Source organism: Bos taurus, chromosome 15 (assembly GCF_002263795.3).
Source record: "Bos taurus isolate L1 Dominette 01449 registration number 42190680 breed Hereford chromosome 15, ARS-UCD2.0, whole genome shotgun sequence".
Taxonomy (NCBI): Eukaryota; Metazoa; Chordata; class Mammalia; order Artiodactyla; family Bovidae; genus Bos; species Bos taurus.
The window spans coordinates 32,548,755-32,576,298 of record NC_037342.1 but is presented as its reverse complement, the minus strand read 5'-3'; the positions used below and the strand labels follow the sequence as shown (position 1 = coordinate 32,576,298).

Genomic DNA, 27,544 nt, shown 5'->3' with positions numbered 1-27,544 from the left:
TCATTTTAATCCCCATTTTATAGACAAGTAAACTGAGTTACAGAGAGAAATGAAGTACTTTCCTAATGGCACAAAGTCCATAGAGAAAAACTGAGATTCTCGTACAGATTTGTCTGACTTGTTTTTACTTACTCTGATACATGCTGTGTTATAAGCTCTGCTCTTAAACACTGTGATCTGACCTCTGCATTTTTATTAAAGTATCAGGGATATATGTGATCTATATCTTCTGGCTTTCCAGGTGATGCTAGTGGTAAAGAATCCACCTGCTAACGCAGGAGACACAAGAGATGTGAGTTCAATCGCATGGTTGGGAAGATCCCCTGGAGCAGGAAATGGCAACCCACTCCAGTATTCTTGCCTGGGAAATCCCGTGGACAGAGGAGCCTGGCGGGCTACAGTCCATGGGGTTGCAAAGAGTCAGACACAACTAAACACTCAATCAATGCCCCTAACTCATATTTCGATATGTATGGTTCGCTAAATACTAGCTGAATGAATAAACCTACATCAGTGGCTGTGATCCAACCAAGACCAAGCAAAAAGGCAAAAAGAACAACAGGCCCATGTGATACAAGCTGGTTCAGCTTATCTCACCACCAAACTAAAGCCACGCTCATAGCAAAGAGCAGAGGGTGTTAGAGAAAGTGTTTGGATGTCTCCCTTCCCTGGCTGCAGCATGCGGCATTGTGATTTTTTTGGTATTTAATTCCCAGTAAACCCTGCAGGGCCCTGGGCCTCAGTACCCCCATCCATGTGCCTGGAATGGGCATATTCCTTGCTCTTCTTCAGCCTTGCCCTCTGCATATTTATAAAAGGTCTAGAATCCTGGTATCCTATAAAAATGCAAAGTACGATTATTATTAATGATACAGTTAGCAAGAAGGACATTTGTTATTTCTACTCAATTGGTTTCCCCCGGGAGCAGAAACAATTTTTTTTTTTTTTTGGACATAGTATTAATGTGCTGTCTTTGCAACTTTGGTCATCTGTCATTTGCTTTGGGGGGAAAGTTGTGCCCTTGTTTCAGGCAGCACCCTGCCTTTTCCTCTGCAACATGGACACTATCCGAGCACAAGTTGCTTCATGGTCTAGATGAAACCAGGGATCTTTATTTGATTTCTGGTATCAGGAAACAATTTATTAGGATCAAGGCAGTTAGGCTACGAGACTTCCTTTCTTGCCTGGGTAGTCACTAGTTGAACAGGCAGCCTTGGCTCATAAATCTAGTTTTATTTCCCCATCTATTCACCTGGAACTAAGTGATTTTTTTGAAGGCAAAGGGGAGAACACATTTCCTTATGTAAGCACTCTTCCTCTGGCTCGTAATCACCATTGTTTCTTAGACAAGCTGGCGAGCAGGCTGAAGTAAGGAGCCATTTCCAGTCTATGCATCACACTTGTATTTTCAGAGTTTACAGAAAAATACTGCAACCAATTTGGGATTTCCCTGTAATGATCCACTTCCTCGAAATAAATCAGAAGGGATTCAAATGTGCCTTTCAGAGACAAAAGGGCTTTCTGCAAATATCTCTTTCCCCATGCCCTTCAGAAACTACCTTGTCTTTCTTTCGGGCCCCCATCCCCCGCTCCCACCCTCCCTCAAGCCCCCCACCCCGCCTTCCCCTCCTTCTTAAGAAGACTTTCCCAGGTCCCTCTTGGCTGTGGTTGAACGACGTTGGCTCCTGTCCATGCCGCAACAAAGACCTGGCATTCCAGCTGTCTGAGTCTAATCTCCAGTGTCAGCTCTCGTTAATGTGTGCGCGTGAAATCAGAGGGGGCAGAGCTGCACGGAATATTAAAACCATGATCAGAATTCCACTGAAATGCTGAGAGTCTGCAAGCACCATTAGAGGAGGCTGTCAAATCAAGGCTTCGCATTAAATAAAAGAAAAGATTTCTATCAGAGGAAAGTACAATCAGTGAATCGCTGAGCTAAATTAGCATTTTTTCAATTGGAGATCGAAGTTGATTTATTGTTCTACACGACATTAATGTAACTATGTGCTTGACCTGCTAAGGCAGCTAATTTTTCATTTAAATGGTTTCTTTCCTTCCCGGTGCAAAGGCTGCAATCATATTTCAACTTTGCAGAGTGATCAGAAAAGTCGTGGAATGCGGCAGAAATGTCTTAGGGCAGCCTCCCTCCTCTCCCCTCCCCTTCCTCTCCTTTTTTCCAACTCCAGCGGCTTCCTCCTTCCCTTCCCTTCCCCCTCCTAACCTCGTGGCTGGTGGTCAAGGTCACAGAGGAAGAGTAATCTCAAAGCCACCAACTTCAAAGCTGCCATCAAAGAAGCCCCCATATAGCCACTGAATTAAAAGGGAGTGGGGGAGGGGCTCTGGGCCCTGGCGTTCATCTCTGCAAGAAAGGGCCCCTTAACTGCCCCATTGGTACAGCCCAACCTGGGGCGCCCTCTGTCCAGTTCTCCCCTGACAGCCTCTCAATACGGGTCTCTTCTCAACCTCCCCAGCCCCCTCCCCACACACACATCGCCTGAAGATAATATACATTTCCAATTAGCAGAGCACATTGTAGTCATGTTCTCTTTTACGGCCCTAACTATCTTCCTTTTGCTAAAAAGCTGGGCCGTCATTAATGAAATCCTGCAGTTCTGTTAATCCGAGATACAATGCTCCTTTTCTCTCTCAGGCTCTCCCGAACATAAAAACTACAGTTACTTCAGCTCCCCTCTTCTGTTTAGATTCCTTGTCATTTGTCTTTCATTACATACCTGATGTAGCACAGTAGCGGTCGAAGTTCCTGGACATAGAGGGAAAGGACGCAATTATGTTCCTTTCCCAATCCCCTGTTTGCAAAGGCAGCTGGCATTTTCTGGTTTTTTTTTTTTTTTCTTCCCCCTTTCTAAAGTGCATTGATTTTAATCTCTGGAAGTTGATGAATATATTTTAGGGTACTTTGGGGGCCCTTAACGTTTAGCTAGCTTGTTAGATTTGAAACTAGCTGGGCGTCCTGGAAGGACTCTGATAAATGAGATTTCAGCATTTCTCTGCAGTTCCTCTTATGAATTAATTCATTGTATCCCACAGTGAGAAAAAGGCAGGCCTTGGAGGTGGCTGGTGGAACTGGCATTTGCCACCCTTTACTGATACAGAGACATTACTTTGCCAACAAAGGTCCATCTAGTCAAAGCCATGGTTTTTCCAGTAGTCATGTATGGATATGAGAGCTGGACTATAAAGAAGGCTGAGCATTGAAAAACTGATGCTTTTGAACTGTGGTGTTGGAGAAGACTCTTCTAAGTCCCTTGGATAGCAAGGAGATCCAACCAGTCCATCCTAAAGGAAATCAGTCCTGAATATTCATTGGAAGGACTGAAGCTAAAGCTGAAAGTCCAATACTTTGGCCACCTGATGTGAAGAACTGCCTCATTCGAAAAGACCCTGATGCTGTGCATGACTGAAGGTGGGAGGAGAAGGGAACAACAGAGGATGAGATGGTTGGGTGGCATCACTGACTCAATGGACATGAGTTTGAGTAAGCTCCGGGAGCTGGTGATGGACAGGGAAGCCTGGCATATAGCAGTCCATGGGGTTGCGCAGATATGACTGAGGGACTGAACTGAACTGAACCAATACAGATATTAACTTTTAAGACAAAACAGACACTGGACCAATAACTAGTGTTTATATTTTATCTTTCTTCCTCCTACCACCAAATATCCACCTTATGAAATGACAAATGGAGTAAAGTTCTATATTTGTAGGAGGTCTTAGGACATTGTCAGTCCTGTGGTTTTGAAGGACATTAGGGTATCAGGCGAAGGAACAGCGCAGTCACTGTGAGGGCTCGCTGTGGACACGAGGCAGGGCATAATCCCCATTCTCCACTCCTCTGGCGTCTGACACAGCTGGAGTCACTCTGAGGGCCAGAGGAATAGAGGCAACCTCCCCTCCCACTTCATCACAGTTGGACCTAATTGGCCCCCCTTGGTCAGCAGAGATACTGCAGAATGAATGGTCAGTGTTCTGCTCTTTGCTCTGACCTAGTGAGAGGGCTTCTGTACAGGCCAAAGGTGAGGGTCTTGGAAAAGACTGCTTAGGTGACTGCTGGAGACACGCACTACTGGTTTCTACATACCTGTTGCCATTTTGTCCAAGTTGCTCACCCTGCTCATCTCATACTCCCTTTTGAAAGCTACCCTATCTCTTCGCCATGTGGATTATCACTCAGAATAACTACTGTAAAAATTGAATGTGGATTTCATTCTCCAAAGGCAAGAAGAGTGTGTGATCACTAAGTACAGAAAAAGCTTCACACCAGTCATTTGCATCTGTCCCAGTTTGTTCCCACAGTGGTTCTGTAGTTAGAGCCAGCGTCATTGACCAGGCATCCCCCCATCGCCTGGCAACCCACATTCATTAGCCATGAGGTGGCTTCACTGCACATGGCTCTCTTATTTCTCATCCGCAGGGCAATCCCATGACACAGCCAGCCTCCTGAAGGACCCAGATGCAAAGCTCAATGATTTCCTGCTCTAAGTACTTCCATGGTCACTTGCTCCTTTCCTTTACACGATAATCTCTTTCTGAACATAAGTTTTCCTTATGGAATTAAGGACTGTCAGATAATTTGGGTCCCTTCTGGTTCACTAGTGCACAAAGCAGAACCCCAGTCCCTGGAAGAGATAATGCAGACACTTTGTCAGTCAACCTACATGACTTGCAATACCTTGGGAGCCCAGCAAGCAACATGCCCCTCGAAGACTAGGAGGAACCAGGTCTGGATGTCCTGTCTGGGCAGGAAATGTGAAAGGAGAACCAATTTGGTAGCAGAGGCAGACTCTGTGGAATGTAGCCAGACTACCCAAGACAGTATGGTCAAAGAGCCTGGTTTTAGAAATTCTTAGCATCAGAGATACAACCTAGTGAGCATTTAGGAGGAGGACAGGGTGGAGGGTGAGGTTATGAGATCAACCCATTCCCCACAAAAGTTTGGCAGACCGAATCTGTCCCAGAGAGAAGAACACTGTGATGAGTAAAGCAACAGTAGAGGCCTGCCATCCACTGGGTTCTAGGGGACAAGACCTAGTCTTTAAGGAAAAGAAAACTACTAGAATAGATGTGTGGAAAGACTACGAAATACACTAAAGGCAGTAGCCCTAGCCTGAAAAACAGTCCTCATTTGCTTCTTCATCTTAGAAAAGGCATCCGACTAGTTCTACCACATACGGTGGGATTAAATTGTGAGAATTAAATGCTTTGAGATTACATCCACATCTGTGTGTGTGTGTGTGTGTGTGTGTGTGTGTGTGCGTGCACTTGTTAGATTACACCTGTACAGTGAAAGCCACAATGGTATTTGACACCATCAGAATACTCAGGGCTCATCCCAGGTGTATCATTTAGTTTTTAAAACAAAAGAATGAAACATTAAGTCAGTCACATAGGATGCTAGATTCTTCCATGTGTTATTTACTGAATTTATTCTCACAACACTCACAGCAACCCTGCGAGGGGTGTATGTTTATCTCTCCTCTCAAAGTTAAGGAAATGGAAGATTGGGGAGACTGAGTGACTTTTTCCAGGAAAGACACCCAATCGTGGTAAAACTATTGAAACTCAAAGTTGTAGGATCTAACTCCGAATGACTCACTCTTAAAAATACTAGGAGGATTTGAATCATCCTATTCTCAACAGGGGCCTTTTGTAAAAGTGAGCCTCAAAGCATTCAGAACATAAATATGGAAAGAACCATCAATAATGCAATATCACAGTACACTCCAGATAAGAATTATTTTATTTGGAGAATAATTACTACCTAACATCTCTTGAATAGGTGTCTTAAGTGCCATGCAGTGTTCCACATATGTAATTAAAGGTATTAATACATTTAATCCTCACACCAACCCTGTGAAATATGCTCTATTATCATCCCCATTTTAAAGATGAGGAAACCTAGGCACAGGCATATCAAATAACTTCCCCAAAGTAAAGCCAACTTAATCTAGACTTCAAATTCCACACTCCTAGTCACCATGCTCTCCTGCCCTAGAGGAGAATGTAGCATAATTCCTTGTCATTATTCTAGTTCATTAAAGAGTTCTTGAGAAAGGCACATTGGAGCCCTGCAGCTATGGTTTGAGTCAAAAGAGATTTTCAGTGCAAAAGTTACAAACTTAATTATAAAGCTCCCTTTTATGAGGTTTAGGCCACTAATAGACTTTTTCCTCCTGTTAGAATTTTCCCTGAATTAGGGAAGATCTGGTCCTACAAGTTTGGGGGAAGTGGTGGGGGGAGATAAAGACAGGAGAGATAAGGTGATAGTCAACACTTGGATCAAAAACCTACTGTGGAACTTCATGCTGTTGGAGCCCTGGTAAAAGGGTGACTCATTCTCACTGTGAGAAGTCCTGGTGAGGAAGTGAAAGCAAGTGCTGCTTGACAACTGGCCTTTTAGGAATGGGAGGGATTACCATAGGGAGAGAGCAGTGTGAACTCTGTCCCAGGCTAAGAGCCATACAGGAGCACAAGCAGAGAAATTATGAGCTCCTAAAAGGCTATCCAGAGGGCTCGTCTCTGTGTCCTTCATTGCGCCTCCTCTAGTGCCTGGCTCTGCTTGGATCGCAGTAGATGCACAATAAATGCTGAGTGAATTGGATGGCGCGCATTTTCATGCGTGCGTGAATGAATGAAATCACAGTGCGGGCCATGTCCAAGTCATAGCAAGTCATCCCATATGGCTGAAGTTGGTCTCCCAGAGCATTTTTATGGATCCCAGAGAGTAGTTTCAACAATGAGCAGATCCGGTTGCTAGGGGCCTGGGTCGCCCGTCTCTCGCCATGCCATAGCATCATCACGATGTGTGAGAGATTTGTTTGGAGTGGGGGAAGCATATTTTTGTTTGCATTTGCTTAGCACGTTGCTGTTGCACATTTTGCTATGAGATGTAAAGTCATCTGCATGCGCCGGTTGTGCAGTGAGAGAAGAGTCAAAACAAGCTTCAGGCGGGGTGTCAGCCACATGGCCCAGGCAGATTGTCATCCTCTTTGCCCGTGGTTTGCTGCCACCTCCTCTCCCCATTTTTATGACTCTCTTTCTCGTTCCTGAATCCCCACACCTGCGTATACAGCACACCTTAAGTTCCAAGGGTCTAATTTCTAATTGGCTTAATTATATGTCAGCATCCATAGAGACTGAAGATCCAAATCCACCAGGATGGTAGTGCCTCTGACATTCATCCCTGTGGATGAACAACTTGGCATAAGTCTTGACAGCAAGTAAGAGTGGGTGAAGAACCCTCAGGAAACCATACTACCTTGCATCATGCCATCTCCTAAAAAATAAATTTAGCAGTGTGCACAAGCCAAAGCATCATATTCTATCTCTTTTTATCATCTAGGAATACTCCCTTCTCTCAGTTCCATCTCTACCCTGAGTTACAAATGGGACAATCACAGCCAGAGTCAACATCAAGATCATTCATGTCCTGAAGAACACAGGCTCATGTTACTGATAGAACTGTGATACAAAGGGAACGAGTTATTAATTTGGAGTTAAGGAGACTTCATTTTGAGTATCCAGTTTGTGAAATTTTGGGTCAATCAAATTAAGTTTTTCCAAACTTATAGGTAATAGAAGAGTGATAATAACATCACAGGGTTGAAGTAAAGACCATTCATACTCATTCATTTATTCAAATAAGCTGTAGTTAGTGCTCATTCTGTGCCAGGTGTGACACCAAGCTTGAGATGGAGCAGATGGCAAAGCTGACTTAGTTCCTGTCCTTAAAGCCTACAGGAAAAACAGATCATCACAGGTGTGAGGATGGCTAGGAAAGAGAAGTATAGGTGCTTGGAAGGGTGCATTAGCCAAGAGGAAAAAGAACATGAGAAGGTTCTGTGCCACCCAAAGCATGATGCATTCATGGAAATGAAAAAAAAAAAAAACCATGGATGGATGAAGGATCATAGATAATGCATGTGAGGGAGCTCAGTAAACAGAAAGGTACTCCACAGATATGAAGGGATTTCATGCTAATAGAGACTGTATCTTTTGGAAAAAATCATCTCCAATGAAGTTCTTAGTAGATTGGCAAAGGAGATGTTTGGAGACAAGAAGGAGTACTTCCAGTTCTCAAGTCTCATCTTGTAGACAAACATCTACAGAATGTAGATCCACAGCAGAATGTAGAACAGGAGCACCCGGCCCACAGGTACCTCTCTCCTGCCACACTGAGGTTCTGCCTTCCAACACTCATACTTGCCCATTCATTTTGCCTTTGTTTTAAAACACCAAACCTGATGAGAAAAGATTTGCTCACATATCGTGTACGAGAGCACATCAAAAGCCACACACTAGAAAGTGGTTCAGCAGTCCCCCCTTGGTCCAGGACTCTCACGGCCTTTGGAAGATGCTCATTGTAGACTTTGACCATTCATGACTGGTGTTAAGAAGTTACTTTCTGCTTCTAGAGAATCAGAGATCTTTGGAAAAGATCGAGGGTCTTCTAGGACCCCTCCTACCCAGTTCAGTTGTCTCTTCTGCAAGAGCCCTAACAAGTAGGCAGTCAGTCTCTGCATGGACACTTCCAATGACCGGAGTACTAAGTGCCTTGCAAACCACCCACTTCATGGTTGAGCCAGTTCATACTGGCTGCTCCATGCATTGGTCTTAGCTCTTCCTCTGCTAACCCAGAGATAACTCTGTTCCTTCATTCAGCATGGATTTATTGAGTGTGTTCCTGGCTCCCTATTATGTGGCACAGTTCCATACAAAGACATGTAGAACAAGGTTTCCTCCTCAAAAGGTCTACCAACTAGTGGGCTTGGGCCACTCCCTGTGTTACTTTGCCTGGACTGCCACAATAAAGTACCACCAATTGGGAGGCTTAAACAACAGAAATCTATTTTCTCACAATTCTTGGAACTAGAAGTCTGAAATGAAGATGTAGCAGGGTTGCTTCTCCTGAGGTTTCTTCCGCTGGCTTGGATACATCATCTTCCTTTTCTGTGTCTTCATCTGGTCTTTCTTCTCTTCGTGTAGCTCTGTGTCCGTATCTCCTATTCTTATGAGGACACGAGTCTTGTCGGATTAAGGAGCACCCTAATGACCTCATTTAATGTAACTACTACTTTACAGACCCTATCTGCAAACAGGTTCATCTGTACCATTTTTCTAGATTCCACATATATGTGTCCATATGCAATGTTTGTTGCTCTCTTTCTGACTTACTGCACTCTGTATAACAGACTCTAGTTTCACCCATAATCTCTGCAGATGACTCAGTTTGATCCTTTATATGGCTAAGTAGTATCCCAATGTGTATTCCAAGATATGTACCACATCTTCTTTATCCATTCATCTGTCAATGAACATTCAGGTTGCTTGCACATCCTGGATATTTTAAATAGGGCTGCAGTGAACACTGGGGTGCATATGTCTTTTTTTAATTATGGTTTTCTCAGGGTATACGCCAGTAGTAGGATGCAAACATAGAAAATGGATGAGTGGACATGTGGGGCAAGTGGGGTGGGATGAATTGGGAGATTAGGATTGATACACCACCGTGTGTAGAATAGATAGCTAGTGGCAACTTGCTGTATAGTACATGGAGCTCAGCTCAGTGCTCTGTGGTGACTTAGATGGGTGGGATGGAGGTTCAAGGAGAGGAAATATGTATACATGTAGCTGATTCACATTGTTGTACAGCAGAAACCAACACAACATTGTAAAGCAACTATTTCCCCCCTCCCAAAAAAAAAGACGCTATCTGCAAAAACAATCCCATTCTGAGGTTATGGGAGTTAGGTCTTCATGTGAATTTGGAAAGGAACACACAATTCAACCCATAGCACTCCCCTTTGCTCATGCAACTCTAGATACATGTCATGTACCGTGCTCAGTACAAGAATACTGGAGTGGGTTACCATTTCCTACTCCAGGAGATGATCCCTACCCAGAGACTGAACCTGCATCTCCTGTATTTCCTGTACTGGCAGGTGGATTCTTTACCACTGAGCCATCTGGAAGCTATATCCTTTAGCTAAGCTGCTGCTTCTTGGGGGTTGACATTCTCAGTTTCTTTGACTTTGACTTTTTATTCCACTATATGTCACCAAACCTATCACTGTGTTTGTTATTGTCCCATAGAGACACTTTCATTTATTATTGTATCCACTAAAATGTCAGGTCTGAAAGGACACAGGCAGCTGGATTGTTGTCTCCCTACACCTGATGAAACTAACTATCGGCATAGTGTTTGATGAGTTATATGTTTTGTTAACAGTCTTGTACAATAACTCTTAATGACTTTGAAAACAACCAAAATTCTTGGACATTGTAAACTATTGTTTGTTATATAACCTTTTGTTTTTATCAGTTGTTTCTTTGAGGCAAAGTGTGAAATTTTGTGTTTATGAATGAGTTGATAAGGATAGGAACGTGAACAGTTTGAAGGCAGACAACTAGAAATAATATTTCCAGCTTGCCAGCCTTCTATTAGTCAAAGCCTTTGAAGACATGGTTTAATCAAGCAAGAGTTTAGCTAATTACATTGTCATTGTATGTGTGTGCTCAGTAACTCAGTTGTGTCTGACTCTTTGCAACCCATGACTGTAGCCTGCTAGGCTTCTCTGTCCCTAGACTTTTCCAGGCAGGAATACCAGAGTAGGTTGTCATTTCCTGCTCATGGAATCTTCCCAACCCAGAGACTGAACCCATGTCTCCTGTGTCTCCTGCATTGGCAGGCAGATTGGGCCCATGTTACTCCATGGTTCCTTGGAACCAATTGTCAAGTACCTTAACATTCAAATACATATCTCTGTGGCAGTGTGTCCCAAAAATGTGTGTCAAGGAACACCTGATCCTTTGGAATTTTCCAGTTAAGAGTGATCAAAAAAATAGTTCAAAGCAGTATGACTATCCCTTCTTGAAAATGACTAAGCTAAATTGTCGCATAAAAAGCTATTAGGTATTCTAGGGTAAAGAAACATGTTTAACTTTTTATAACACAGTGCTTCATAAACTTATTTGACATGGAGCATTTGGTGGCTGAGTGGTAAAGAATCTTCCTGCAGTGCAAGAAACACGGGTTCAATTGCCGGGTTGGGAGGATCCCTGGAGAAGGAAGTGGCAACCCACTCCAGTATTCTTGCCTGGGAAATCTCATGGACAGAGGAGCCTGGCAGGCTACAGTCAATGGGGTTGCAAAGAGTCAGACACAACTTAGCCACCAAACAACATCCACAGAACTAGTTTCTGTGCAATGTACGGCTTGTTTGTTTTAAAATGTTTTATTTATTTATATGGCTGCACAGGCCTTAGTTGCAGCACATAGGATATTCAGTCTTTGTTGTGGCATGCAGGATCTTTAATTGTGGCATGCAAACTGTTAGTTGTGGCATATGTGATCTAGTTCCCTGACCAGGGATCAAACCCAGGTCCCCTCCACTGGGAGTGTGGAGTCCCAGCCACTGGACCAGCAGGGAAGTCCCTGTGCAATGTACTTTGGGAAACACTAGTCTCTAAGCTGAGCTAAGTTTTACCAATAGAGTTTTTTTCTTTTTTCTTTTTTTCATTGATTTCACTTAGCCTCCTTATAACCAAGCAAATGCCAAAATATTCCTTCAACAGTTCTCCCTCTGTCCTCTGGGCCTATCTTTTTAATTTTATTTTTTATTTTCTTCTATTTTTCTTTTTTTCTCTGTTTTGCACATATATAGCACTTCCACTAGTTTCCTTAAAAACACGCAAGTAGCAGATCATTACAGACTAATGGAACTCATCATCAGGCTGCGTACTCCATGTGGGGTCTTGAGCAATGTGAGGTAAGAGGTTGTGATTAAAGCTTAGAGGATGATCAGATTGCTGGGGGCAACTAGAGTTGGCATTCAGTCATAATAGAAGGCATGGCCAAATTGCCAGTGCTGGAGGTCAATGAGGAAGGAAGGAAGAGAGAAAATTCCAGGAAATTTTTACTCTACACTGGACACTGTACTATGTTCTGGCCATTACAAACAAAGAATCCATATTTCCGTAGAGTTCATTGGCCAGTGGGAGAGAGAAATGGGTAAACAAATATAAGTCAGGGTCATATAAATATTATATAAAGGTGGGTTTAAGATGTTATTAGAGCAAAGGAGGAAAAATATGAACTCTGTCCAGAGTCTCACTCTTGCCTCCATCCCCCTGCTGTCACTTCAGTCGTGTCCAACTCTGTGTGACCACATAGACGGCAGCCCACCAGGATCCGCCGTCCCTGGGATTCTCCAGGCAAGAACACTGGAGTGGGTTGCCATTTCCTTCTCCAATGCATGAAAGTGAAAAGTGAAAGTGAAGTTGCTCTGTCGTGTCTGACTCTTCGCGACCCCATGGACTGCAGCCCACCAGGCTCCTCTTGCCTTAAATATACAGGGACATTGACAGTGTCAGTGATTGAGACTCCATCAAAAAGGGGAAGGGACTCAGGTAATTGAGTGCACTCCAGCGCACTCGGCGCTCAGTGGACTCAGGCGCACGCGGTGCTCAGTGGACTCCGGTGCACGCAGCGCTCAGTGCACTCCAGTGCACTCAGCATCCCACCTGAAAACTTTGTGTCTGAGTTAGGGAGAGTCAGGAAGCACAGAGTCAAGGAACCAGCAAAGATAATGTCATAAAGCCCCTAAAAACAAAGACTTCCTGGTTTGATGACTCTGAATAGTGATTCTGCTTAATTAACTGCAAGTTTCCGGTACTTGGCATTTGAATGACCCTTTACAGTTCACAGACTGCATTTACACATCTTAATCTCAAAAATCCTGCAAGATTGTTCAGACTGTCCCAATTTATAGATGAGGGAAAAGCAGTTCAGTGAGACCAAGTCATACATAGGACATCCTACGGTAAGTGGAAGGAAAGAAAAATGAACTCCCCGCTTGTTCAGACATCAAATCCATTTTTTTTTTTTGAAATTGAAGAAATGTCTGAGAGTACAAGAGAAATAGCAGAGGAAACACTTGTTTAATAATAATATTCCCAAATGTGTATGATAAGAGGGGGGCCAGGTGAAGAACATGGAGTGGAGACAGTCCCTAACCTGGATAATAAAGGAAGAGTTTCATGAGAACTTGTCCTTTCAGAAGTTCAAAGTAATCTAAGGACAGACATATTCCAGTAATAGTCCCCAAGTAAGGAGCAACCCTATTTTTATTTAGACAAGTGAATTGTCCACCTGATCTGCCTCTTGAGAAATTTGTATGCAGGTCAGGAAGCAACAGTTAGAACTGGACATGGAACAACAGACTGGTTCCAAATAGTAAAAGGAGTACGTCAAGGCTGTATATTGTCACCCTGTTTATTTAACTTATATGCAGAGGACATCATGAGAAATGCTGGACTGGAAGAAACACAAGCTGGAATCAAGATTGCCGGGAGAAATATCAATAACCCTAGATATGCAGATGACACCACCCTTATGGCAGAAAGTGAAGAGGAACTCAAAAGCCTCTTGATGAAAGTGAAAGTGGAGACTGAAAAAGTTGGCTTAAAGCTCAACATTCAGAAGACGAAGATCATGGCATCCGGTTCCATCACTTCATGGGAAATAGATGGGGAAACAGTGGAAACAGTGTCAGACTTTATTTTTCTGGGCTCCAAAATCACTACAGATGGTGACTGCAGCCATGAAATTAAAAGACACTTACTCCTTGGAAGGAAAGTTATGACCAACCTAGATAGCATATTCAAAAGCAGAGACATTACTTTGCCAACAAAGGTCCGTCTAGTCAAGGCTATGATTTTTCCTGTGGTCATGTATGGATGTGAGGGTTGGACTGTGAAGAAGGCTGAGCGCTGAAGAATTGATGATGCCTTTGAACTGTGGTGTTGGAGAAGACTCTTGAGAGTCCCTTGGACTGCAAGGAGATCAACCCTGGGATTTCTTTGGAAGGACTGATGCTAAAGCTGAAACTCCAGTACTTTGGCCACCTGATGCGAAGAGTTGACTCACTGGAAAAGACTCTGATGCTGGGAGGGATTGGGGGCAGGAGGAGAAGGGGATGACAGAGGATGAGATGGCTGGATGGCATCACTGACTCGATGGACATGAGTCTGAGTGAACTCCGGGAGTTGGTGATGGACAGGGAGGCCTGGCGTGCTGCGATTCATGGGGTCGCAAAGAGTCGGACACGACTGAGCGACTGATCTGATCTGATCTGATTTTCTAAGCTGGAGATAAAGCTCCATCTGCCCGTTGCATCAGCTCAGGTACAGTCAGGGCCATCAGCTCCTACTCTCCTGCTGTGACTCACCAGGTAGATGTCCTCGCCCACCCAGAGCTGAGTGATCAATGGAAGATAAGACATTTCTTCAAAACAAGTTATCCTTCATACCATGCTACTTAAAACAATTTTTTAAAAAATCTTTATTGGCATATGGTTGCTTTACAATGTTGTGTTCTTTTCTACTGTACAGCAAAGTGAATCAGTTGCATGTATATATATATCCCCTCTTTTTTTGATTTCCATCCCATTTAGGTCACCACGGAGCACTGAGTGGAGTTCTCGGTGCTATACTCATTAATTATCTATTTTATGCATAGTATCAATAGTGTTTTTATGTCAGTCCCAATCTCCCAATTCATCTCATCACCCACTCTTTCCCTTTTGGTATGCATACATTTGTACTCTACATCTGTATCTCTCTTCTGCTTTGTAAATAATATTGTCTATGCCATTTTTTTTTTCAGATTCCACGTGGTAGCAAAGAGAAACCAGGATGTGAGTGCCTATGGCTGGCATCTCAGGCTCCATCAATTCTTTTTATCTTTTCATTGAGAAAGATGTAAAAAGAGGGCATGCAATAGAGGTGAGTTAACGTAACCTTTCCCAGCCTCTTGCCTAGCCCATCTTCCTCCTCCCTCTCGCATTCTCTATGTTCTTGGCATAATTCTTTCCCAACGGGTCCCTTGAGCACCTTTCTGCTCATTATTTTATTCTACCTGCCTAGATAAATCTCCAGATGATTCACTTCCTCTAAAACCCACCTACTCTAACATTGTCAAGGGATTCCTACAAAAGAACAATCAAGCATTTGCCTGGAGGACTAGTGGACTAGATTTCTTCTGTTTTAATTTATAACATGAAATAAGGAGCTTAATCTACACCAGGCTCCTGGGAACCCCACTTAATAGACTGCGCGTCAGGGAACTTTGCACAGACTGCTTTGCAAGATGTCTTCCATGCTATTGGGATATTCTCTGGCCAACTAACTGATTGCTGATGTCTGTTTCATGCCTCGGTGACTTCTTGTTGTTGACCTGGGTTCATTCTCTCATTCAGCTTATTGAATACTTTTTATGAGACAGGTTGTTATCAAAAGGCTATTTGTACCTTTATCAGAGGACAGAAGGAAGGGCATACAGTATATAATTCATCCATTTTTCTTAGTCCTCAATATTTGTAAGCAATTGTTCAGAGAGGTCCATAGGAGGTCCATTACATAGGGATATGGCCAGAACACCCTGCAAGAAAAAAGATGAAAGAAAATAATTTTCTCCTTCTTAGATATGGTCCAGTCTTCAAAATTCACTGAAAATAGGAACTGATGCTTTCTGTGGATAGCTACTGGAGATATAAACAGAATGAATGTAGTCCTCAGAAAGACAAGATAATCCTATAAAGCAGTACTTCTTCTACTTGAACAGCATTTAGATGTCTTTTTAGAGGAAAACAACTGTCATGTAGCCCCATGTTGACTCCAATTCATTTTATTTTAATGTTTCTTAGATATATATAACCATTAAACTAAGCATAAACTCCTTATGCATATTAACCCTTAAGCAATACAGTCAAAATTAATTTGCAAATAAAACTAAACTAATACCAGAATCATTAGCATTCATTTAGTATGCCATATGACAACTTGGTAAAATTAATTTTTGCTCAGAATGTGACTGTGATTCCAAGGGCTATGGTGTATGTACTCGCTTTTAAGTTTGGCCTGCCTCTGCTGTCACCTGTTATGCAATGACCCCATCCCTACAGTACTTCTGTCTATGAAAATTCTGAGAAGCCACTGCTTCTTTAGTATACATTGAAGTCCTCTGGTTTTCACTACAGTGCAAGTGAATTCTACCTCACCCCCTTCTCATTAGTGAAACATACCACTTGGCTCCAACACAAACGCAACTGGAGCTCTGGAATCACGTAGCAGTTGTCAATTCTGAGGTCTTTCAGATGCCCCAGAATAAGTGCATGTGTGTTTTTTAGATCATCAAACTGAAAATATAACATAGAAAATTTCTCATTGAGTACCATATGTGAAATAGATAGCTAGTGGGAAGCTGCTGCATAGCACAGGGAGCTCAGCTCAGTGCTCTGTGATGGCTTAGAGGGGCGGGATGGAGGGAGGGAGGACAAGAGGGAGAGGATATATGTGTACATAGAGCTGACTCACTTCATTGTACAGCAGAAACTAACATGATGTTGTAAAACAATTATACTCCAATAAAAAAAATTTTTTTAATGTTTTTTGACTTTCTAAGAGTATGCCTCTAGCCTCCCACAGAGATTCCACATATTCCTGCTTGACAAATATGGCCAGAGAACTATCTGAATTTCTTCTGTCAGAGCTCGTAATGACACATGTCCTGTACCACTGTCCAGAAAGAGTTGGCCCTGCTTCCATCACAGAGATGGAGGTCAGGAGGGATGAGGAAAAAGGCATGGCTGCTCAGACTGAGCCATCTCCAGAATCTTCCAGATGGAAATCAGGCAGAAACTTAACTCATTTGGAATATTTTGCACTTGCCACAATGGCTGAGAGACTGTTATGATCTAACCCTGTGTAGGATGCTTTTATGGGATGTTATAAAAGAGAAAATACATACACACTGGCTAACAAGAGAGGCGGGATGACATAATGGCCTATTTCATCTGCAATTTCAGTGATTATATAAATGATGAATAAAATCCAACTACAAGTGCTTTTTTATTATCTTCTCGATGGGCTAAGATCTAAAAGCTTGACCCCTGGAAAGTAATAGCCTCTTTCATATGTATCCAGAGCTGGAATAAAGCTGGGGATCTGGACTTTGACCTGAAGCTCTTAAACAGAATGCAGCTTATCACTCCCCTGAGGGACAGAGAGTTTTACAATGAGATCATCTTACACTGGAGGAGTTGTATAGATGACTCTTAAAAGTCAATGTAATCTACCCCAAAATGGCTTCTACTGGGGGTGGCTGAGATATCAGATTGGCAGTGCTGAATTGTTCACCAGAAGCCCCCTACCTTGCCTAGAATAGAGAAGGGTGGAGGTCAAGCTGCTGATACTCGTGTCCTGGAAGCAGGGGGTTCTGTCTCTGTCTTGAGGTCACTAGATAGAACAAGACCTGAGTCATTCTCCCTGAAAGTGTTGGAGCTAAGATCAAGTCTCTTGTTGTTCAGTCACATCTGACTCTCTGCGAACTCATGGATGGCAACACACCAGACTTCCCTGTCCTTCATCATCTCCCAGAGTTTGCTTAAACTCATGTCCATTGAGTCAGTGATGCCATCCAACCATCTCATCCTCTGTCATCCCCATCCCCTTCTCCTCCTGCCTTCAGTCTTTCCCATCACCAGGATCTTTTCCAATGAGTCAGTTTTTTGCATCAGTTGGCCAAAGTATTGGAGCTTCAGCATCAGTCCTTCCAATGAATATTCAGGGTTGCTTTCCTTTAGGATTGACTGGTTTTGATCTCCTTGCAGTCCAAAGGATCCTCAAGACTCTTCTTCAACACCACAATTCAAAAGTATCAATCCTTCAGCACTCAGGCTGCTTTATGGCCCAACTCTCACATCCATGCATGACTACTGGAAAAACCATAGCTTTGACTATGCAGACCTTTGTTGGCAAAGTAATGTCTCTGCTTTTTAATATGCTGTCTAGGTTTGATCAAGTCCTAAAAGCCAGCAAACCAATTACTGGGCAAACTACCTACATCACATTAGGGGACATAACATTAGATGTCCTCTAGCCAGGGTGTCCAGAATCTGGGTTCTTACAATAGAATGGAATCTCTGGAGGAATACCCTTGCTGGTCTACCATCCCTGAGGGAAGTTACTTTGTCATGTGTGGCTGAGCTTGTTTGTACCAGTTGTCTGTCAGACATTTGTAGTTGAAACCAGAATCACTTTGGATGCTACCTGATTGAACCAAGATTTCTCTTAGTAACTTCTACCTATCTCAAAACTCATGAGTCATCCAGGTAACTTGGGGCTTTATCCCCTATCAATGGATTCTGCTAATGTGCATGGATAGGAGAAGGCAGATTAAAGCAACCTTTCCGGGTAGAAGTAGGCAGTTGAGAGAAAGTGTTTGCAGATCTCTCACACCTCTGATGGTGATACACAGCATCCATTAGTGAGACACCTAATCATCTGTAGCTGTCAAATCCAAACTGCCTTCTTTTAAGAGCCAATTTGTTTTCTTGCCAGATCAATGCTCTTATCTGTAATTGTGTGGACCACCAGCAACAGCCAATAACCAGTTAACATGCAATTCAATTTCGGAAGAAAAGAAATGTCTTAATTCAAACATTTATTGTACAAGTGTGAAATGCCCTTAGTGAAATTAATGGTGGCTAAGTGACTATAACTTACAAATCAGTTTGCCTGAGTGGAGCAAAGTGATAGAAGGAAATAATATAGACTTTGGAACAGATGAACACAACTGCTCAGTCTTTTGATTTTTAATTCTGGGTCTGCTGCCATTACTGTATTCTGTTGATAATGGTTGTCAGCATGCCTAGATCTCATCTAGTATAACAGCTGGAACAACAGTCAAAGTTTCTAGTGCTCCCACCGACCATAACGTCTCAACAGAAAGATGCTCTGCTGCCTATGCATTACTCCCTCCTCTACTCTAGTCTTGGTCCCCAAACAGTTGTCTTCAGATGTCCATTAATCCTATCATGAAACCCCATCCTCCATTTTTCATTTGAAATGGATGCAAAGGAAGATTTATACCTTCTGAGACACTCTTGTGTTGTACAGAGGCTGTGCTCTGATTCACAATTTTTTAAATAGCCAAATCATATCTCCATACCATGCTGCAATACATTTGCTCATGAAGCATAACATCACTGAAAGTACTCTAAGCAAGTAGAATTTTCAGTTGAAAATGGAGAATAGCAAGCTGTTCACTAAGCCTGTATCCTCTTTTCCCTTGCCACATAGCCGGACCATACCCGCTCTTTCCTTTTCTGTTTGATGTGGCCATGTGTATGAGTTCAAGCCAGTGGAGTCTGAACCTAAGTGAACCTTAGTGAAGACGGGCTTGAACGCTTGGTCCTAAGAAATCTTTCACATACCATTCTTCTTGTTCTTTCCTCTTCTAGTAACTTGACACAGATTAATAATGACAGTTTTGGAAGCCAAAGTGTTGATGATGGAATAGTAGATGGAAGACATACGAGTCCTTGAATCACCATTTGGGAGAGAGTTGGGCATCAATTAGGAACACCTATTTTATTCTTTATCTGAAAGCAAAGTAAACTTCTTTGGTGTTTGAACCTTTATGTAATTTGGGGTTTACTTGTTACCGCAGCAAGCATAAATGTCAATGATACAGTGTGTTCTACTGAATATAAAGAGAAAGGAAAGTGATATTTCAAGATTCCTAACAGTTTTAGGATATTTTTCTCCCAAAATGAATGTTTTTAAAGAACAATAATACCTTCCTTAGGTTTGAGATTCAAGTTCCTTGTCTGAGCAAAAAAAAAAAAGAAAAAAGAATTTTGGGCTAAATCTTCCTGAATCCATATCATGTTACTATTTTGTTTTTTTTACTCACATAATCTTCCTTTTTTTTTTTTTTTTTGAGAAAGGAAATGCAAAGCGTAGGGCCATACAATGAAAAATCTTTTTCCAAGTAGAGTGGAGAACAGTAAGGAGGCCAAGTCAATGTAGAAACAAATAAATACAAAATCTATTAGAATTAAACCAGCTAGTTAAATCTGCCTTTAACATTGCTTTGGGGCTTTTTATTGCTGCAAAGAAGTATGAAACAAAATGGTATATTATGGAAAGAGGGAAGGGTAGAGGGAAATCTTGAGGAAGGAGGGGAGGAGGGCAGATAGTGTTGAAACTCAAGTAGGAAACAAAGTGACATTTAGCTTTGGTTCCATGACTTTCTAAGCAGTCAACCCTGATAGATTGTGACCCCACCTGTTACCGAACAGAGCTGTTGTTTGCTTCCTGCTTACTCAACTCTTGCTCCTCTAACAGCAAATGAATGTCACATGTACATAGACACATACTCCCACACAAGCACACTTCCAGACAGTGGGTCATAATTTCCTTCAGTATTAATGCCAAGAATTGCCACACTGTTAAAGTCTGTCTTCCAAATAAACTTAACCTTCATGTGTAAGTGATTTGACATTACATCTTTTCCTATTAATGAAAAAAACTTTTTTTCTACAGTCACCCAGCTTCCAAACTAATCCCAGGTATAAAATGTAAATTACATTAAATGTTTGAACTATTCCAGACACACCTTAATCCGATAATCCTTTCTTAACTCAGGAAGGGTCTTAAAAGATGGACTGCCATTTATCAACCCAAGAGAGCTGAGACCCACAATTCAACAATATGCTGTTTTCATGAGTGGCTCCCCTGGTTGGCATGATACCACAAAGCACTATGGAATGCCAAACACCCAATTCTTTGGATTAAAAGCACAGTAATTCCGTGAAGTTTTTTGTTCTGAGTTGAGAGAATGGTTGTATAGTGACTCATACTTCTTCAGACTTATCAGAGTAACATTATGTCAAGTATTTCATAAAATGATCTTTCTTTCCCTCTGTCCCTTCCTCTCTCCCTCTCCATCTTTCTCCCCCTCTCCCTCTGTCTCTCTCCTTCCCTCTGTCTCTCCCTCTCTTTCTCCATTTCTCTCTCAAAGGTGATTTGTGAATCTTCCTTCAAACTTAGCTAAAATTTAGCTTTAATCTCTAACATTAAAAAGATTAAAAAAACAAAACAAAAACCTGAACCTTATGGAGAAATCTGGTCCATAGCTAAAAGGATTTCAGTAACAAGAAAGGTCCTCTGACTTCTAGACTGGTGAGATTCCAACCACTAGGAATTGGAAGTGGAGAAAGATGTAGTGGGACTTGCCCATGCCTTCTCTTTCAGGTTTCACTGCTTTTTACCCGACACTGACATAAGCTTAAGAAGGACTGCAGCCCCCAGGAGCTCTGAGTTTGACTGCCACTGGCCCATGAGCATTCTCTCTTGAGCCATTTAATAGACACGGAAGAATAAGTCTCTGACCTCCGAGCGGAAGGCTCCAAGGCTGTGTTCTAGACTCAGGGAATAGAATGTAGTATGAAAATCACTTAGGACACGTGATTCACATTTCTTCCCATTTGCCTATTTGTTTAGTCCCTAGTTTCATTCCACAAAGTATTGAATCAGATACTGGGGTAGAGAAACGTTATCAATGTAAATTTATGAAATAAAATCAGAAGTCAGAGTGAAAAAAAAAAAGGCAGTACAAATACACTAGCCATAAAGTATATGCCATGGCAGACAGAGTTCTTTTTGATCCTGGCCAAAAGAAACTATCATCAGGAATGTTCTTCAAGCTTTTGGTCTGACTGATGTTTTTAAAATTTTAGAACATGAAGAAAATGTAAAAATTTTTAAGTAATTTGTAAACCTCTCATAAAGAGATTTAGAATTGTTAATATTTTGGTGAGCTTACTCTTAGCTTTTCTCTTGCTCTCCCTCTCTCTATATAAATATAAATTACATTATGTGCATTCTTCCACATCATTAACTATTTTATGCAAACGTCATTTGTAATGGTCTGAAAAATGTTACCTCATATGGACATATCATAATTATGCCAGACTCCTATTTATTATTAGACATTTTGATTGCCTCTAATAATTTGCTATAATAAACTCACGATGCAGGGCCTTATATATAATCTTTTCAGACATTTCTCATAATTTCCTGAGGATATATTCTTATGAGTAGAATTATCAGGACCAATGGTAAAAATTTCTGTGTGGTTCTTTATTTTCAAATCACTTTCTAGAACATCAGTAGCCATTTTCATTTTAACAATGATTCATAAGAGCACTTTCTCAACATTCTCTTCAAAATAAATTACTATTTTTAAAAATGTCATTGGTTTGACAGGTAGAAAATAGTATTTCATTATATTTCTTTTCTTTTGATTTCTGGTGAAATGGAATACTTTGCTTCTTACACTCATTATGGATTTGTTTTCATTTTTAGAGTGTGTTAGTCACTCAGTCGTGTCCAACTCTTTACTACCTCATGGACTTTAGCCTGCTAAGCTCCTCTGTCCATGGGATTTCCCAGGCAAGAATACTGGAGTAGGTGGCCGTTCCCTTCTCCAGGGGATCTTCCAGACCCAGGGATCAAACCTGCATCTTCTGCGTTGTAGGGGGATTCTTTATTGTCTGAGAAGGATAGCCTATTTATTTATGTGCTTGGTGCTTGACCGATTTGGGTTTAATTTTTAATATGTTTTTATTGATTTTTTTGTTTTTTTTTAATATAAAATTTTCACATATTATAGTCTGTTATATTTATATTCATACAATGCTTTAAGCAAGTTCTTTTATTCTTTATATTTTCTAAATATTTATAATACAAAGTAGTTGAATATCATATATGTACTTTGAGATCCACCACTTGACCAAGTGCTAAATTATTATAAATTATTCTAAAATATTTTGGAAGATATATCAAGTCTCTTCCTTTTGAATAATTTTACTTATTTATATTTCATATATAAGCATCTTACCTCTTACAAACTCTTGTCAGTTTTAATGAGCTAGATATTTGTAATTGGTTTAAGATACAGACTTTTTAATATTAAGAAAGCATACTGTCTGTTCTACTACACTATAGTTTTCTTTTTCAATATTGGATACTAAATTTTATCAGATATGATTGATATGGTCATGTAGCCTTTCATGGTTTGACTTATTGAGAGACATAGCATTTAAACAGACTTGGATTCTTTGATTCAGGAATTTACTCTTACATGTCAAAAAAAAAATTTTTTTTTAGCCATACTATTTAACTTCATTTATTAGTCTATTTTGTTTATTACTTATTTTTTAATTAATTAGTTTATTTTAATTGGAGGATAATTACTTTAAAATATTGTGGGTTTTGCCATACATGGACATAAATCAGCCACAGGTGCACGTGTCTCCCATCCTGAACCCCGCTTCCACCTCCCTCCCCATCCCAGCACTGGCTTTGAGTGCCCTACTTCATGCATGGAACTTGCACTGGGCATCTATTTTACATATGGGAATATACATGTTTCAATGTTATCCTCTCATATCATCCCACCCTCGCCTTCTCCCACATAGTCCATAAGTCTGTTCTTTACACCTGTGTCTCTTTTGCTGCCTTGCGTATAGGATGGTCATTACTGTCTTTCTAAATTCCATATATATGCGTTAATATGCTGTATTGGTGTTTCTCTTTCTGACTCACTTCACCTCATTAGAACTGACTCAAATGCGTTCTTTTTTATGGCTGAGTAATATTCCATTGTATATTTAATTATCAGTGTTTTAGTTTGGACTTTTTATATCCACATTCATAATTTGGAATTCCATACTATTATTATATGCAATATAGATAAGATTTTTTGATATCAGTTTATAGTAAGTAAACTAGAAATGTTCATTTATTAAATTTATTTAGGTTATTATTTAATTTATTTAATTATTTAGTAAATGAATTAAATATGTTCAGTATTTTCTCTGTTCTTGAATTTACAGTTTACATTACTTTTAGCATTTAAGAGAACTTGTCAGTAGGAATCTCTGTCCCTAAAACTTTTATTTGATAGCATAATTCCTTAATAATTCTTTGAAATGTTTGCCATATTATTTCATCTGTTCAAAATGTCCATTCTCTTTGAATCAACTTTGATAATTTGTAAGCTCCCTAGATATTTACCATTGTATTGTGTTTTTCAAAGTACTGTGAAGTTTCACATACATCATTTTCATTAAAATTATGTTAATATGACATATACACATGTGCAGCATTGCATTTTTTTCATTCATTTATTTTAAATGTGTTGCATTTTTTTCTTTACTTCCTGATGAAAATTTCCTCTGCTGAATTTTTCTGATTTCTAATTTACTTATTTCTGTTGTTATTGTTACTGTTTTCTTCCTTCTGCTTTCCTTAGATTGATTTACGTTTTCTAGCTACTTGAAAAAATGATCATGTATTTTTCATAACTAAATCACTTTAGGCAATGGATTACTTCTAATTAGAACTTTGGCCATATCCCATAAGTTTTGGTAAACAGGTTTCATTGTCATCATTGGACTGCAATTTTAATTTTTATTTCTTCTTTGATATACTCATTCAAGGATGATTTAATGTGCTTTTGTGAACCATCGTCCCCCTAAGCACACATACAGCACTGCTTGGTCTTTGTTAAAATGACCTGAACTTTTAAAGTATTTTTCAAGAATATTTTTAATATTCTTGATTTCTGCCCTCAATTTTATAACCAAATATATTACGTTATATCATCAAACCCTGTGTTCTGCTATCTAAAAATGTAAACAATTGCATGACTTGAACTATTCTTGATTCCATCATATTTTAAAAATTAATAGTTCTCTATAACCTTTGTCTCGGTGCTATTTGGTGCTGTGAGATAAACCATCAGATTGGTAGCACTGAATTAGTCTGTCCAGCAAACAAGTTTGAAGCCATGTCCTACAGAGATTCTAATTGAAAGCAGCAGCGGCTATTCCATTGGCATCATATTTACCAATACGGTACAATTTTACCACATTTGACACAATTCCCCTTTCATCAAGTTAACCAACGTTCCTTCAACACACAGAAAAAAATAAACTCAGCCAAAGTTTCTCCTTCTCCATAAAGCCACCCTTAATTTCCAGCTTTCTTGAAAGTCCCCTTAGGACTTCCCAGAGCATTCTATACACATAATTATCCCATCACGTGTCCTGCTGGTTTTCTATGACTGTATCTCGGCTAAGCATTTTGTGGGTAGTGCCTAGCTCAGTGCCTGAGAATTTATAGATGATTGATGAAGGTTTTATTAAATGATTTAAAGTAATAAAAGGGGCATCCCAAGTGTGGCACAGTGGTAAGGAATCTGCATGCTAATGCAGGAGATGCAAGAGGTGTGAGTTCAAACCCTGGGTTGGGAGTATCCCCTGGAGTAGGAAATGGCAATATATTCCCAGTATTCTTGCTTAGAAAATTCCATGGACAGAGGAGCCTGGTGGGCTACAGTCCATGGAGTCACAAAGATTCAGACAAAACTGAGTGAACAGGCATGCACGATAAAAGGAATACTCAAATAAGCAAACATTTTGAATGGACAGTAACTGTTATCTATTTGTTCATCTCCTCTGATTGGCTCTTTAGTTTTAGTGTTGCCAAGAGAAAAAGTCTGCAGGGACCTCCTTGTGAAGTCAGAATGAGACCTCCCCATGAATTCAGAAAGGAGAGCAGAACTCCAGGAGGGTGGTCACCTACTGAATTAGTAGAGGGGTAGCTCTTTGATGTACGCTCTTTGATGTACGGACAATGGCTATAGGACATTGTGAGATACTGGGAACTTTGTAACTGCCTGCATCTGTTATTATCAGTTTACCCTCTTCCATTATTTCCCCCAGTGGCAGTTTTCAGTAACACACTCATCAGAGGATGGTCTCTGCATACTTGAAGAGGTCCATGCTGCAGCTCCTCCCTCCCCAGTCTTCCCTGACCACTGGCTTGAGAGTAACTCCCTCCATCTCTGAACTTCTTCCCCACACAATGACCTTACTAGACGCTTGGCTTCTAAGACTTACTGCTTTCTACTATATTTTTCCTGTTTAACGGAGTTTGAGGATTTTTGAAGATGAATGGAAAACTGCTTTTTCCTTCCCCAAAGTTTCTAGCAAGACATTTTGCACATTGTTATATATTGAGTGAGCATGTTAATGCATGTGTGTATATACACGGGCATAGGAGTGTGTGTGTATGGAATTGCACACCCCACAAATACCCATTTCAAAATCTTCCTCCCCAGACAAAATCAAAAGAAGGGGAATGTGGAGAAATTTTGTGCAGGGAGGATCAAAAATTTCCCCAAACACCTGCGACCTCACTTCCTTCCACTCTACTTTCAAATCCAGAAACAACATACCAAAAACTTTGCCTCTTTCAGGAAAGATAAATGCAACCAGTTATTATCAATATATATATTTCTGTGCTTCTTCAAATTAAGGTTGGAAAATTTCTGGTTCCTGGAGAAAGCTTTAAACATTCTCCCATAGTTGTCAATAGTCAAGGGAAACTCCCTGTAATGAGCATGTACCCCACTACCTCCCCTAAAGATACATATACATGCAAGTATCTGGAACCAAGAATTACACACATAAGCCCAGGCACACAGGTGCACCCGTAGACTTGCACACATACATGGACATTCTTCTCACTGACTTGGGAGGTCCCTCCCCGACAGAGGAAGGATAGAACTCAAGGGCTGTTGGAGCACTGTAAGTTTCTAACACCAGCTGCCATCAAGCACTGGTCCAGACAGGCAGAAGGACCATGTGGCTGAATTTCAGGGTAATTAAGAATGTAAATGGAAGCCCTCGGTGCCACTGGGCACTTAGCAGCATGTGCAAAATTCTCCCAGCAGGTACCCAGGTGGGCACGAGGCCAACAGCCTTCCCACCCCCTGCCACTTTTGGCAAGTGAGGCTGAGCTGCTCTGGGGAACATAAATGCAAGAGCAGTGGTGGCAAGGCGGATTCTCATTAGAGAGCCAACACGTTTTGCTCTCCATGCTGTCGTATTGGTGGCGTGCTGTTCTCCCCTTAATCTGTCAGCTCTCCATCACAGTCTGTTGGGGTAGTTCCCTCTATTCCTGGCCAGATTATCTGCACAAATAGTTGAGAGGGAGATTTGGTTGGCAGCAGGGGCCTTCTGATTTCTCATTATCTGACCTAAGTCTGCTGCCGTGGTGGGCAGCTGGTTATTCCAGGTAGGGCGTTATTCTGGGTCTCCTTTACCGTTCATCACTTCTGTCCCTCAATTTCTGATGGGGCTTCATGGTCACAGAACCCTTCCCCAGCTTCAGAGAACAGCAGAACTTGGGAGTCAATAATTTTACCTCCTCTTAATGTCCCTTGCTTCTCATCTTAACTCAGAAACACCTTCAATAAGAATTGATAAATAATGTCACTGATGGTAGGATTTTAGGTTTTGTGGTCGCTGGACAAGAGAACAAATTTTGGAAGGCAGTCTTCCCAGAGCTTCTTGGTTATTTGTAGGATTCACTCTTTTTGTCCCTTTTTCCACATTCTTAGCATTATCTTGGTCCTCAAGTTTCTGCGGGATAGTTTTTTTTGATAGAAACTGTGCCTAAGGATCCAGAGCTCATCAAAATAAGAGTTAAAAAATATTACAAGGCCAGCTCTTAGATACATTTCTCTCCAGAAATGAAGATTTGCACATTCATCTGCATATAGGACCCATCCTCCTAGATGTCCTTAGTTACTCACAAGCAACACCAA

General features: G+C 41.1%; 1 long non-coding RNA gene across 1 annotated transcript in view; it reads left to right on the top strand.

Moving 5' to 3' along the window:
• LOC101903557 (uncharacterized) overlaps window positions 1-27,544 on the top strand; it is a 250,125-nt gene that overhangs the window by 199,808 nt on the left and 22,773 nt on the right. The window contains exon 5 of the long non-coding RNA XR_003029449.2: window positions 14,684-14,802. This is a non-coding gene — a long non-coding RNA (uncharacterized lncRNA). The remainder of the gene's footprint in view (window positions 1-14,683; window positions 14,803-27,544) is intronic.